Below are 13,417 nucleotides of genomic sequence, written 5' to 3' on the forward strand. Positions count from 1 at the left end.
AGCAAGACAAGATTTGGCTGACATGGGAATCCGAACAGAGTTACATCCACAGACAATAGGTAGACGCACCTATTTGCCCCCAACCTGTCATACACTTTCTAAAAAAGAAAAACAAAGTTTTTGTAAGTCTTTAAGAAGTGTGAATGTTCCACAAGGTTATTCTTCTAATATTAGTAACCTTGTTTCTATGCAAAAGCTAAAGTTAGTTGGTTTAAAGTCTCGTGATTGTCATATATTGATGCAACAATTGTTACCAGTTGTTATTCGAGGCATATTACCTCCTTCTGTTAGGGGTTTTCTGACACGTCTGTGCTTTTTTTTAATGCCATTTGCAAGAAAGTTGTTGACCCTCGATGTTTAGATCAATTGGAAAATGAAGGAATAAGACTACTATGTGAATTGAAGATGTATTTTCCACCTTCTTTTTTGATATCATGGTTCATTTGATCGTTCATCTAGTCGGAGAAATTCGAATATGTGGGCCGGTTTACCTAAGGTGGATGTATCTTGTTGAAAGATACATGAAAATCTTAAAGGGATATGTCAAGAATCAGTATAGACCAGAAGCTTCAATCATAGAGCGATACATTGCAGAAGAAGCCATTGAATTTTGTTCAGCTTACATGTCAAGTTGTGAATCGTTGGGTCTACCGAAGAGCATACATGAAGGAAAATGTGAAGGTAGGGGTCGTGGTGTGAGGATTCAACGTGTGAGTAGAAAAGAAGTTGATCAAGCTCATTTGTACATCTTAAACAACACTGATGATGTTATTCCTTACATTTCTGAACACGTTAATGAAATAAAGGCATCACACCCAAGAATGAGTGAAAAATGACAGCTTAATGAACATGTCAAAACCTTCTTACCATGGTTTAAGAAAAAGATTTATGCGACTCCAAATGTTTTTGAAACTCTATTGAGGTTATCTCGGGGGCCGAACACAGAAGTCATTAAATATGATGGGTACTATATTAACAATATCTCTTTTCAAACAAAGGAAGAAGATGACAAAAGTAGAGTTCAAAATAGTGGGGTTACACTAAAAGCGGAGTCAGTGCACTTCTCTAGTTCTAAAGACAAAAATCCAATCACTGCATCAATTAGTTATTTTGGAGTAATACAAGAAATATGGGAGGTGGATTATGTAAGGTTTAGAGTCCCCGTATTCAAGTGTAAATGAGTTGATATAAATTCTAGAATGATTATAGATGACTCTGGTTTCACATTGGTAGATCTTAAAAAAATGAATTTCACTAATGAACCATTTATTATGGCAAGTCAACCAAGGCAAATATTCTACGTCAGCGATCCAGCGAATGAAAAATGGTCAGTGGTTTTGGAAGGGAAAAACCACCACGGTTTTGATGATGAAGAATTTCTTTGTGTACTTCAGACAACATGTAGCACATCAAGACCATTGAAGACTCAATTGATGACGTTGCCGATGACATACATGCAATTCGTAGTGATCATGATGAAGGGATCTGGGAGAAAACAATATCTTAATAAGTAACGTCTTGTTTTTTGTTTTGACTTTCTATGAATTTATATTTACATGAAAATTTCAATTTCAATTCATAATAACTAACCTTGTATATATTTTTCAGGTATGTCAACGTCAAACTCAACATCAACACAGAGCAGACGTACACGAGGAGTGACACGTTTGCCAGAAGCGACATCCGGACAGGTTCTTGGGCAGAGGAAACATCTTGAGATTGACCCAAGAACCGGTGTGGCATCAGGGCCAAATGCAAATAATTTTAGTAGTTATCTGGGTAAGATAGCCAAAACCCATGTTTCTATCCTTCATGCAACTTGGGATGACGTCCCAGAGGTCAAGAAGAACCTTTTATGGCAAGATGTTCAGGTATGGTTACTTAAAACTCAATTTTATATAATTATTTCTTTGATCTTATTATGTCATTGACACGTTTCTTGTTTTAAACAACTAAAATATGATATTCCAAATACCCAGGACATGAGGCAGAAAATCTTGTCGCACATGTAAGAGATGGAGGGATTTCAAGACAAGGCTGACACGTGTGTATGTATTTGGAAAAAGACAACATGAGAATCCATCTCAGAATTATTCCTTCACAGAAGAAGAATGGATCCAGTTTCGTCAATCTAGAGAGACTGAGGAATGGAAGGTATTAATCTTAACCAACAAGGTCTTCAAAGCAGTTTTTATTATTATATAGTTATGCGTAAAACTTGTTTTACAGGGTATAAGGTTAGCCGCCCAAGAAAGACAAAAGCTAAATGATGCACCACACGTGTTATCACGAGGTAGTTATGCAAAATTGGAGAACAAACTTAGGAAGGATCGAGCGGATGAGTTGGGGCTTGAGTCCCCGGACCTAGCACCTCCACCTATAAGGTACGAGATGTGGAAGGCTGCTCGGACGAAATCTGATGGGAACATGACATCTGCCTCAGCCGTAGCGATCTCACAGAGAATTGTAAGTTGAAATTTTAAACCTTACTTTATTGTACTTTTATCATATCTTGCTATTTAAGTAACGTAAATTTTTTAATGTGCAGGATGAGTTGGTTGAGCAACAGACACAGGGAACATTTACTCCCCAAGGTAGGGAGGAACTTTTAACGACGGCCATTGGCAAACCGGAGCACCCAGGACGTGTACGTGCAGTTCCTGGGTCCATTGGTCTTCGTGAGTGCTTTGGTCCTGTACAAAAAACAACTCAATCAACAAATCAGGAGGCACTGAGGTAGATGGATATTCAGTGGGAACAAAGAATTCGTCAAATGGAGCAACGCTTCACTAATCAACTAGAAGAACAAAAACAAATACAAAGAGCGCTTGAAGAGAAGCTGCAATCCATGACGCAGGCCATCGTGGGTGTGCCCACTGAAACTCCCACACCACCTCCTGCCAGCACCAAAGGATCCTGCTCTGGTGTTGAACCTACTGACTACATTGGTCAGTATGACTTGTTGGTTGATGGGGATCCCTCACACATTGTGGCTGTCGGACGAGTAGTTGAGGGAGGCCAGACTATTCATGGTGTTCCCATATCACCCGAGCACGTGCATGTCATGATTGACGATGTTCGGGATCCACAGGCTCAGGTGCCTGTACCGACTCCTAAAGTTCAATTTGTGAGGAGACGATAGGAATTTTTTAGCCTGGCCTAGGGCATTGGTTATCACACACATTGGTACACAACAGGTATAATATTGTTATCATTACTAATTTTATATTATCATTTAAAAATATTTGTTCATAACTTTGAAAATTTTATGTTCAGTTCAAACGTCCTCAAAAGCAGCCGATGCATGAGGCACCAATACCTGAATATGATGATGCTGATGATGGTGATGACACGGCTGAAGCGGAAGATAATCCCATAGCAAAGCTCTTGTCAAACATTCCCAAGTTCAACAAAGGATCAATATAAATATACTGGGATTTACGAGTATTTGGTCTCCCCCCCCATATGCCAGTATATATCACATTCAATGATGTATCGGAGATCATCCAGGGTGTCAAGGAGTTGAATATTTCCATTCTCCAACTCTGGTGCATTAAGACAGTTAATTTTGTCAACCATAATAGTTTAATTTAGATGCCTACTTTGTAACAAGTTAACTTTGTTGTTATAGGTACATGGACACAGTCATTGTAGACCAAGGTCGGTCTTCTGTTTACAAATTTGTTGAACCTCAGACCATTCAACGTTGTGGTAACACAACTCAAATCAAACAAGATTATTTGCAAACATGGATGTTTGAGTCAAACAGAGACATATACCTTGTGCCATACATTGATGGGTATGTGTTGTTTTATGTAAAAGGTAATTAAATGTTTCCTTAATTAGTTTACTAACTATTTATCATGTTCCAAACACGGCTCACTGGTAGTTACTGGTCCTCATTCCTAAATAAAGTACAATTGTCTTCTTCTGTTCGCTGCAAAGGAAGATGAAAAATGACTTGAAAACCATGCTTCAAGGGTAAGTGTTTCGCTAAAAAATGACTTTTAAATTCATGTTCGCCTTAATTTTTTATGATTTCATACTTATATTCATATTACTTTCTGTTTTAATGTAAATAGAGTAATGGGTAAATCTCGAGGTCAGCTAAATCAAGTCTTGTATCCCAAGGTTTGGTGCATTTATAGTTTTAATTCATTTACTATGTTATTCAATGATCTTAATTCTTGACTATATTTAGTTTGTCATTTTAGTGTAACAGACGGCTAGATTCATGAGAATGTGGGTACTATGTGATGTCTTGGATTAAGACCATCATTCGAGCTGACATTACACATAGCTAGAATGAGGTAATAGTCAGTCTTACTTTCAAAACATCAAAAATCAATTAATTCTTTTGAACATATATCAAACCATAATCAATATTTCTTAATTGTGCAGCGCTTAAACAATATATCTGCTTTACCCGAAGACACGATAAAGCAACTAAGGCATGAGTGGGCAACTTATCTTCTCCAAAAGTGGAACTGGAGCAAGACTTATTTTTGTTGTTTTCAATTACTTAGGTTTAGTTTAAGTTTATAATTTCATTTTTTTGATCTTTGATTGAATTATATCTATTTATAACTCAAACAAACAATTCTTTATTATAAACAATTGTTCTGGGAAATTTTTCTGAATTTCAGGTGTGGTTATATTCGAAAAATAAAATTTTTATTAAAAAAAAAACCCCAGTAGACGTCGGTTAATGCAAAACTGACGTCTACAGACGTCGGTCAATGGACACACTGACGTCCAATAAGTAATAGTGGACAAAACAATCCAGCGCGCACAGACGTCACTTTTGTTGACCACTGACGTCTATGTTAACGTCTATTGTGGATACGCCTGATGTCTATGTAGATGTCGGATTTGTACATAGCCGACGTCTATATAGACGTCTGTTATTACCATACTGATGTAAAGTTAACGTCACTTTGAATAGACGTCAGTTCCGTAAGTGACGTAAAAAACCCAAAATAACCGACGTTAAACAGTGTTTTTCCACTAGTGTTTGTATTTTATAATTTTCATATTTTTTTTTCTAATAATAATAATTTATATAATACTTTTACTATTAAGGGTATTTTGGTAATATTTAATTTCTACTAATTAAATAATCTTTTTTATCAGTCACCTAATTAAATTTTACACCGCTTTTTATCAATTTTATTTCCAAATTCACTCTTACCCACCTCTAAATCTACTCAAATAAACAATAATAAAATTTATCTTCAAATCCTTCTTATACTAAAAACTAATCATATTTTCTAGTAGTTCAGTTTAGAAAAACTGAAATGTTATATTTTTAGTACACTTAACTGTTTTTAACCGTGGCTTTGTTTCTATTTAATGGTTTTCTCCATCAAAATTCTTTCTCCATCAAATTCAAGAGAACTAGCTATTTTTCACTTTTCTCATATGCTTTACTAGTAGTATTCTGGTATGCTTTTGATCTCTGCCACTAATTGTCTATTTTTTGCATGAATATTTATTTAAGAGCATAATCACTCACTTAGTTTTGAATACGAGAGAAAAAAACAGTGTTAAGATGTTAACTAATTGTATATGTTATTTATTGGAACTATATTTTTTAATGTTCTTTATAATTATTTGAATTTTATTATTAATAACCCTCTTTTAATTTTAGATAAATTCTAAGAAAAGATGGAATATTAGACAAAGTTAGATAAAGTTAAAAAAAAAAAAAAAAAAAAGTACCATTACGATTCTGCGCCAAGACAAAATCAATTTCCACATAGTATTTTCATTAAACTAATTAATGAAAAATTATATTAATTGTTCCTATTTTTTACTAAATTTTAAATGGTATATCACTGTAAAGTACAAATTAGAAGAGCTAAGGTAAGGTCAATAACTTTGTCAATGCAAATATCAGTATGCCACCAACGAACCCTCCGCAACTTTTCTTGATAGCCACGAGAACCCCAATGCCAACAACCACACCGATAATCCTCCCCTTGCTGCTTTTATCATCATGAAACTCAGATGCTGCAAGTTTGAGATACAAAGATTCTCCGCTACTATCATCTGAAGACAATATTGTTGCACATTCAGAAGGTTGCCGACCCAAATTGAACACCAGTTACTGTCATATGCATAAGATGCGCAGGAGCAGATGCTCTAGCAAATTGATTCACATTCTCCTGCATTCCCTAATCCCACAGATTGTGCATCTTTAGGTAATACCACGTTGGGGATTGCTAGGAACCCGTCCTTATCCCTCTTGGAGGCATTGGAATTCTCGCATTGCAGCTTTTTTTTCCTTTGGCAACCTCCTCAGTAATCCTCCAGGTTCCAATCGGACTGTGACTTTGGCTCGAAACCCTCCAAGCAAATTACAAGGCCTCATCATTCACATCTCACTGCAACTCCCAAACTGCTGAGCATTCTCCAACCACGTGAATTGCTTGACATCTATCGATAACCGAGATATAATGGAAGAGTTATACAAGGAGTAGGTCAAATAGCTTTCGTTCTCCTTCGACACAAAGGAGAAATTGAAGATATAATTCAACCTCATTTTGGAACCAAACTAAAAATGCGTCCATTCCAAGAGCCATTTGTCCAATATTGTTTGGTCTTGTTCTGAGTAATCAAATAAGCAGTGGAGCCGAGAGAAGATGTTCTTCCACGAAGTTGACATCCGTTTTATCTTAAATGGATGTCGATATTCGTTTTACCTTAATCAGATGTTGATATCCGTTTTGCTTTAAATAGATGTTGAAATCTGCTGACAGATGCTCACATCCGTTTAAAGTTTACATGTTATTTTAAGGTTTATTACGTACCTCGTGGAATAGTCACATTATGTATAATGTCACCATTTTCAATACTAACATACAAGTCTATATAACATAGAAAAGCAGGATGCCCGATGATAAAGCTCTGCAGTACATCTTCACCCCTTTCACTATTGCACCTTCAAGGACCACCATACCACCAAGACTAACCTTTGGCACTGCTGGATCAATTCCTTCCACCACCACCTGCAACCTCTCATTAAGCACATCACCTAATGAAACTCCACCACCCTCTTACACTACAATGAAAGAATGAGAGGAAGAATTCAAACATTAAAAAGGAAGAAGAGCACAATGAAACAATGAGAGGACAAAATGGAATGTTAAAGAGGAAGAAGAACTTGTGTGTCACTGCATGCATTCATGTAGGGGATTGAAGTGGGTAGAAGTTAAAAAATATAACCCTAAAAATAAAATTTTACTCAAAGATAAAACAAGGATGGAGAGGTGGAGGGAGGGGTAAAATAGGAATGGGGAGGTGGAGGGAGCAAGGGGTGGTGGAGGGAGCAACACCCAATGAAAATGGATTGAACTTTACAATCTGGCTCGATCTCTTGTTGGGTTGGTCCGCCTTTTGTTTGCTATCGAAAATCAAATATCACGTGAAAACATATTTTATTTTTTACATCAGAACGCGTTGATGATGGATTGTCAGACACATTTCAAGCTAAAAAGATTGTCATTCAGACTGCTTCAAATCTTGGTCGAGTTGTTTTAGACCTTGAATGGACTATCAGGCTGGCCCGACTAACTTACAGGGCTAACTTGCTAGGCTTAGCGGGCCGAGTTGGTCCTGACTTCTAAGTTGAAAATACATTCTTAGCCTACTTTTTTTTTAGCAAGATGACGTGTTGGCCTTTTAGGCTTATCCTTTTTTGCCATCCATATATATTATAGTTGACAAAATGTTATGGCTTAATTAATTTATTTTGTTAAAATCACTTTAGTTATACGCATTCTCATAATGACCCTCTTTATAAGATTATGAGAAAGAGGGAATGCACATTAAGTTTGTATACTAGTTCATGTGACTAATCAAACTACATATAGTTCTCAAATAATTGATCAAGTTTCACAAATCATACTAATGTTGCAAGTAATTTGATTATTGTTTGGCCTCATGTGTGTCTAACTAAGTTCATGAATATTGTCTGAGTTTGTAATCATTTCTAGCTAGTCTCTTGACTATTGTCTTGACTCGTAGTCTATTCCAACTTATCGCTTGAGTATTATTTGGATATGTATTGGTTAACTCTTTAAGTATTGTTTGGACTCATAATGACTCTTAGTTAACCCTTTAAATATTTTTCACCAAAACACTCCAGCTAAGTATTATTTCTCACGTCATTATTGGCTCAACCAATTGCAACTACTCTTTTTCACAAATTACTTCTAATTAAAGCAAATATTCTTTTAACAAACTATTTTTAACTTAAATAATATTCTTTAAACAACAACCACTCCTAATAATTGAATATTATTTACCAAAACAACAAATCTTGATTAAGATAAGTATTGGGTAATCTATTATTGAGATTAATCATTATCTTTATTAGAGTAAACATAATCATGCTTTTACACTTAATTATTTTTAACACTTAATTAAAATAACATAATATTAATTTTTTTTTCTCTAATGCAATTGGTCATTTTAAATTTAATATTAATACAATGCATGTTTCATCATGTTTGTTCAAATTGTATTAAGCCATATGGTGGGAAAACATATCCAAATACTTTGATATTTGTTTAACATTAATTAAACCATTTAACGAGTTAACAATTTTACCAAATCTCCTATCTAATTCTAAAACTATTGTAATTTGTGTCATCACGAGTTAGTAAAGTTAATGATACTTTGAAGTATGACTATGTAATACACCAAAAACATTTCCATACGTCATTTGATATACTAATAGTCTTATGGATGCTCAAATGACTTTAAATACTGGTTGAATGTTCCGTGAATATTAAAAAAATAAAATAAAAATTAGTGTTTGAATATTCCGTGAAAAAAATGTGAAATCTTAGTTGAACTAGACAATATAATAGAATCTATCTTTTTTCTAAGCTCATTACCTATGTGGCCCTCTTCTCATAAAGCACCACAAAAAAATCCTGATTGTCAACATTAAGGATGTCACAATCACCATTACTTATACCATCTTGTTTAGAACCTCATCAATGAGTTTGTCCTCATATTTGAAGATCAGAGTTATAATGTCACAACACATATATACAATTTAATTATTTTAATTATATATAAACCCATGTGATGTAACTAGTGACTCATTAGTTCAACTAATAATTGACTAATTGAATACTTTTAAACATTAATATAAAAAATATTGATTATAATAACACAATGCACAATAGTTTGAGTAAGAAAGTAGAGATCCAAATTTTAGAGAATTGATAATTTCTTTTTACTCCACTATTCATGAGTTGCCTTTATCTAAAACATTAAAGATTGCTAATGTCTAAATCAAAAAAGACATATATGAAATGTTTTTAGCCTCTTAGAACTTGTACAATATGCAAACATACACAATAGCAACCATATAACCAATGAAATTAATTTCCATGGATGAGTTAATTCAGCGTACTGATTATATTCTTTGTCGCTTGGGCTCAATAATCTGCATATTTATAACATAACATCATTATAGAAAGAATAAATGTGAAATATAAATCTAGGTTGAATATAAGTTATCCACTCACAGTATAAATTTTTTAAATTTATGGCATAATCATCATATACAAAGCATAATTTTAGATAATTCATAATGATTTTTTCTTTTAAGTAAATATCACCATGTTTTCAAACAACCATATTAAAACATATTCCTCATATGGATTCCATTACTATTTCTCAACTTGAATATGAAAATTATCATACAATATTTTGCAAACAAAATTAATGGTGCTATATGCAACAAAATGCATCAATGTGGTCAAAGAATTTGGCACGTCAAAATGAATGATTTTAACTAGAAAAGAAAGACATCAGGTGACTGTAATATACTTTTATTATACATAGACAAAAGAAAAAAAGATATAATAAGATTTTATATACATGGTATTTGTTTTATAAAAGTATAAAAAACATTAAAATTTATAATGTAAATTTGAGCTTACATTTTTTATTTCAAAAGGGTCTCAATGCTATGATACTAAAAAATTTATTCTTAACTAATTAAACATCGTTAAAATGTCATATTTTCTTATTACTTAGCATTGTATGGAAAAAGAAAAAGGTAGATTTATATATCGTGGTTCATTAATTTTGCTTTACTGATTTAGCATGATATAAGAAAAAAATAATAATAACATAAAATTTCTCTCTCCACACTTCCAAAATGAAGGAATTTAGTTCACTCATAGAGTCAATGCAATAAATAAAAAACAATAATTTGGTCACAATTTATATATATATATCCGAACTGTTGAGGACGAGCATGCAAGAAATGTAAAAGATGAAAATAAAAATAAAGTAGACATACTAACTTAGTCAAAGAAACACCAAAACAAAGTGAATATGCTTAAGTACAAGAATAATAAATTTCAAGGTAAAGAATAAATAAAATTTATACCTCAATCAATAATTTCAGCTAATAAAATATTCAAATACAATTAAGTTATGTGAAATATTAATTATTTAATTTTTAATCATCTGACAACATTCTTTTAACTAATCACATTTTGAAGCAAAATCATGTAAAAATAATGCTTGAATAACCATAGGCAAAAAATTCAACGAAAGAAAAATTTATTTCCACTTTCTACTATACAAAAATTGGTTGAATGTTCTAGGGTTCTTTCTCTTGCATAAATAAAGAAACTTAAAAGGAACTTAAGTATCTTTATTAAATAATTGAAGATTAGAAATAAGTAGCATCACCTCGCCATCAGTTTTTGGTGATAGAGCAACTATAGCTTGAGATTTCTTCATTTCATCAACAAATGAACATTGTATGCAAACATATTGCTCCAACTTTTGTGCATCTTCAGTAGTCATGTCCACACAAGCAGGATGGTACCTAAAATACTACCAAAGTTGAAAAATATTTCTTTCATGAAATTCATAAGATCACAAGTAGATATAAAAAAAATATTATAACACTACAAAATCGAAGCAAAAGAAATCAAACATTGCATCAATCAAATAGGTTGATACAATGTTAAAAGACACCAAACATAATTTGTAATTTTGTTGAAAAATTACTAGAGACATGTTTCTCAACCCTTTTTCTTGGATTTAAGAAGCAAAAGACCTTATCAAGAGCAACATGCAAACCTTGTTCATCAGCAAATGAAAAGTTTGAAAAACAACAATCCTGTCAAGTTCTTTAAAACTATATATCGAACTTAAGAAAACATTGTTCTATTACTTCGTGGTGTTTCTCAATCTTCCTTTTGTTTAGGGCGAATAACCTTTAGGATCTAAGATAAAATATCTAAATTAATTTATAAAAAAAAAAGCAGGTCTAAATAAAAAATTAAAGTCCCTCAAATTAATTCACTCATAAATGTAATAAAAGTAATTCAAGAAATCAAAACAGACTAATGTTACCAATTCTTGCATTCCTCACACTGCACCATAAGTACATCTGGGTTATAAGGCATCTCGCACTTGCAGTACCTTCAAAAGCTCAATCAAATCAGCAAAATAAAAACCAGAATTTCAAACACTTAAAACACAGACAAAAGCTTGATTTTATTGAAAACAAAAGGTGCACTCACACAACTACACGATCAGGTGTGAAAGTTCCAGTAGCAGCCTTGTATTCAAACCTATAATAATAATCCTCAGCAGCTACATCCTGAAGCTTGGTATAGTTCTTGAAAGAGTGCACAACGCACTTCCCTTCAATGGCATGAGCACTTTGAACATCATAATGGTCAGACAAAAATAGCTCTTTCACCCCATGGAATCTCCTACGTCCCCCAATGGAATCTTCAGGCCTATAGTACCACCTAACATGCACCTTCACATCGTTCTTACGACAAGGTTCAATTTTCTCAACACGAGCCACGTATGGTGGCTTGTTCGTATCAGGAGGGCGCATCGTCACATGGTCCCCAACTACAAAAGGATCATTTTTCACTCATCATCGTATCACCCACATGAATTCAAACCATTCTCTCATTGTCCCCATTACAAAAGTAACAATCTTGTTGCAATTTAAACAACTAGTTACCCAAAAAGAGAAAAAAATTGTAGCAATTACCTCTTACGATCTTGTTGGTACCTTTGATGGTGTAGGAGTTCAAGTCTTTTTTACTTGACTTCGTTTTCGACATGGTTGAAGAAGAGTCTCTCTAAACTCTATTTACGAGAAAGCTTTTGGTGGAGAGCTGGAAATGGGAAGGGATTTTGAGGTTGGACAACGAAGGTGAAAATTTTCTGACCCAAAGAATTTTGGGGACAAATTAGAAGGAACCCTAAAGCTTCTTTTCAGTCATGGAAGAAAAGGAAAACTAGTACAGATAAGACAAGAGAATGAGTGTGATGCTTCTAATGCTTGTGAGCTAAAATGAGTTTTATTATGACATCTCAATACGTTTTTTTTTTATTCAAAGCTACTGTTGGTATTGGAAATTTTACCCTTTTTTTATTACTTTTTGTCTTTTTTTGCGATAATATAAGCATTTTTTTTCTTTGTTAAAGCAACTTTTTATTTTAAAAAAAACAAAGATACGCGTAGTCATGGCATTTATTTAAAACAATAGATTTATAAATCGAATTTATTTAAGAGAGAAATAAATAAATAAAAAGGAACAAATGTGGGTTGTTAAATAATGATAAAAAAAAGATAGAAAAGGAAATCGAGTAAATGTAAAGTAACTCATTCTTACTTTTACTATCATGTATTTGTTATTTCTGTTAGCGTATGCTTAATTTTTGAAATAAAAAGACTAAATACCCTTAAAAGTAAAAGATTGAAGTGTGAAAAACAAAATAAAATTGAAACAAAAAGATAGAATTAAACCTTTAGTTAAAACTGTGAAGGAGCGTTCAAGGTTTAGTCAACATTAAAAATGATGGGTGACATTTTTGTAAATAAATACAATTATTAGACGTTGCTTAGAATAATTCGACATCAATTTGTTAAGACGTCGAATATTGAGAAGTTTTGACGTCTTATTGGATAAATTTTGCGAAAATGTTTTACGCGAAGATGAAAATGTACTTACGTACACCAGTGCAAAAACACTGATTAACGTCGGTTATTTTGGGCTTTTAACGTCTACAAATGAACCAACGTCATTTCCAGTGACGTCAATGCGATGTCGGAAAACTAGTATAACCGACGTCTATCGTGACGTCAGTCACTGATAGGTCCGACGTCACTAAACGTCAGTGTAGGGGGAAAATAGACGTCTAAAGACATTATATAGACGTCGGTCCTGACAATAACCGACGTCGAAGAGGTACTAAAAGACTTCGAAAATGACACTGACTGACGTGTAAGAGGTACTATAAACGTCGGTGTGTACATTAACCGACGTCTAATACAGTGGTTGTGTTTTAGTGCAATTTTGTTCCCGTCTTTGGATAGCCTAGTAGCACAATCTCCTTTTGCTAGTTT

The 13,417-nt window shown here is 33.4% G+C and overlaps 1 pseudogene; it reads right to left on the reverse strand.

Annotated features, from left to right (window-relative positions):
• Window positions 1-10,831: 10,831 nt before the first annotated feature.
• On the reverse strand, window positions 10,832-12,128 carry LOC106761745 (annotated as a pseudogene).
• Between the last annotated feature and the right edge of the window lie 1,289 nt (window positions 12,129-13,417).

Source organism: Vigna radiata, chromosome 5 (genome assembly GCF_000741045.1).
Source record: "Vigna radiata var. radiata cultivar VC1973A chromosome 5, Vradiata_ver6, whole genome shotgun sequence".
Taxonomy (NCBI): domain Eukaryota; kingdom Viridiplantae; phylum Streptophyta; class Magnoliopsida; order Fabales; family Fabaceae; genus Vigna; species Vigna radiata.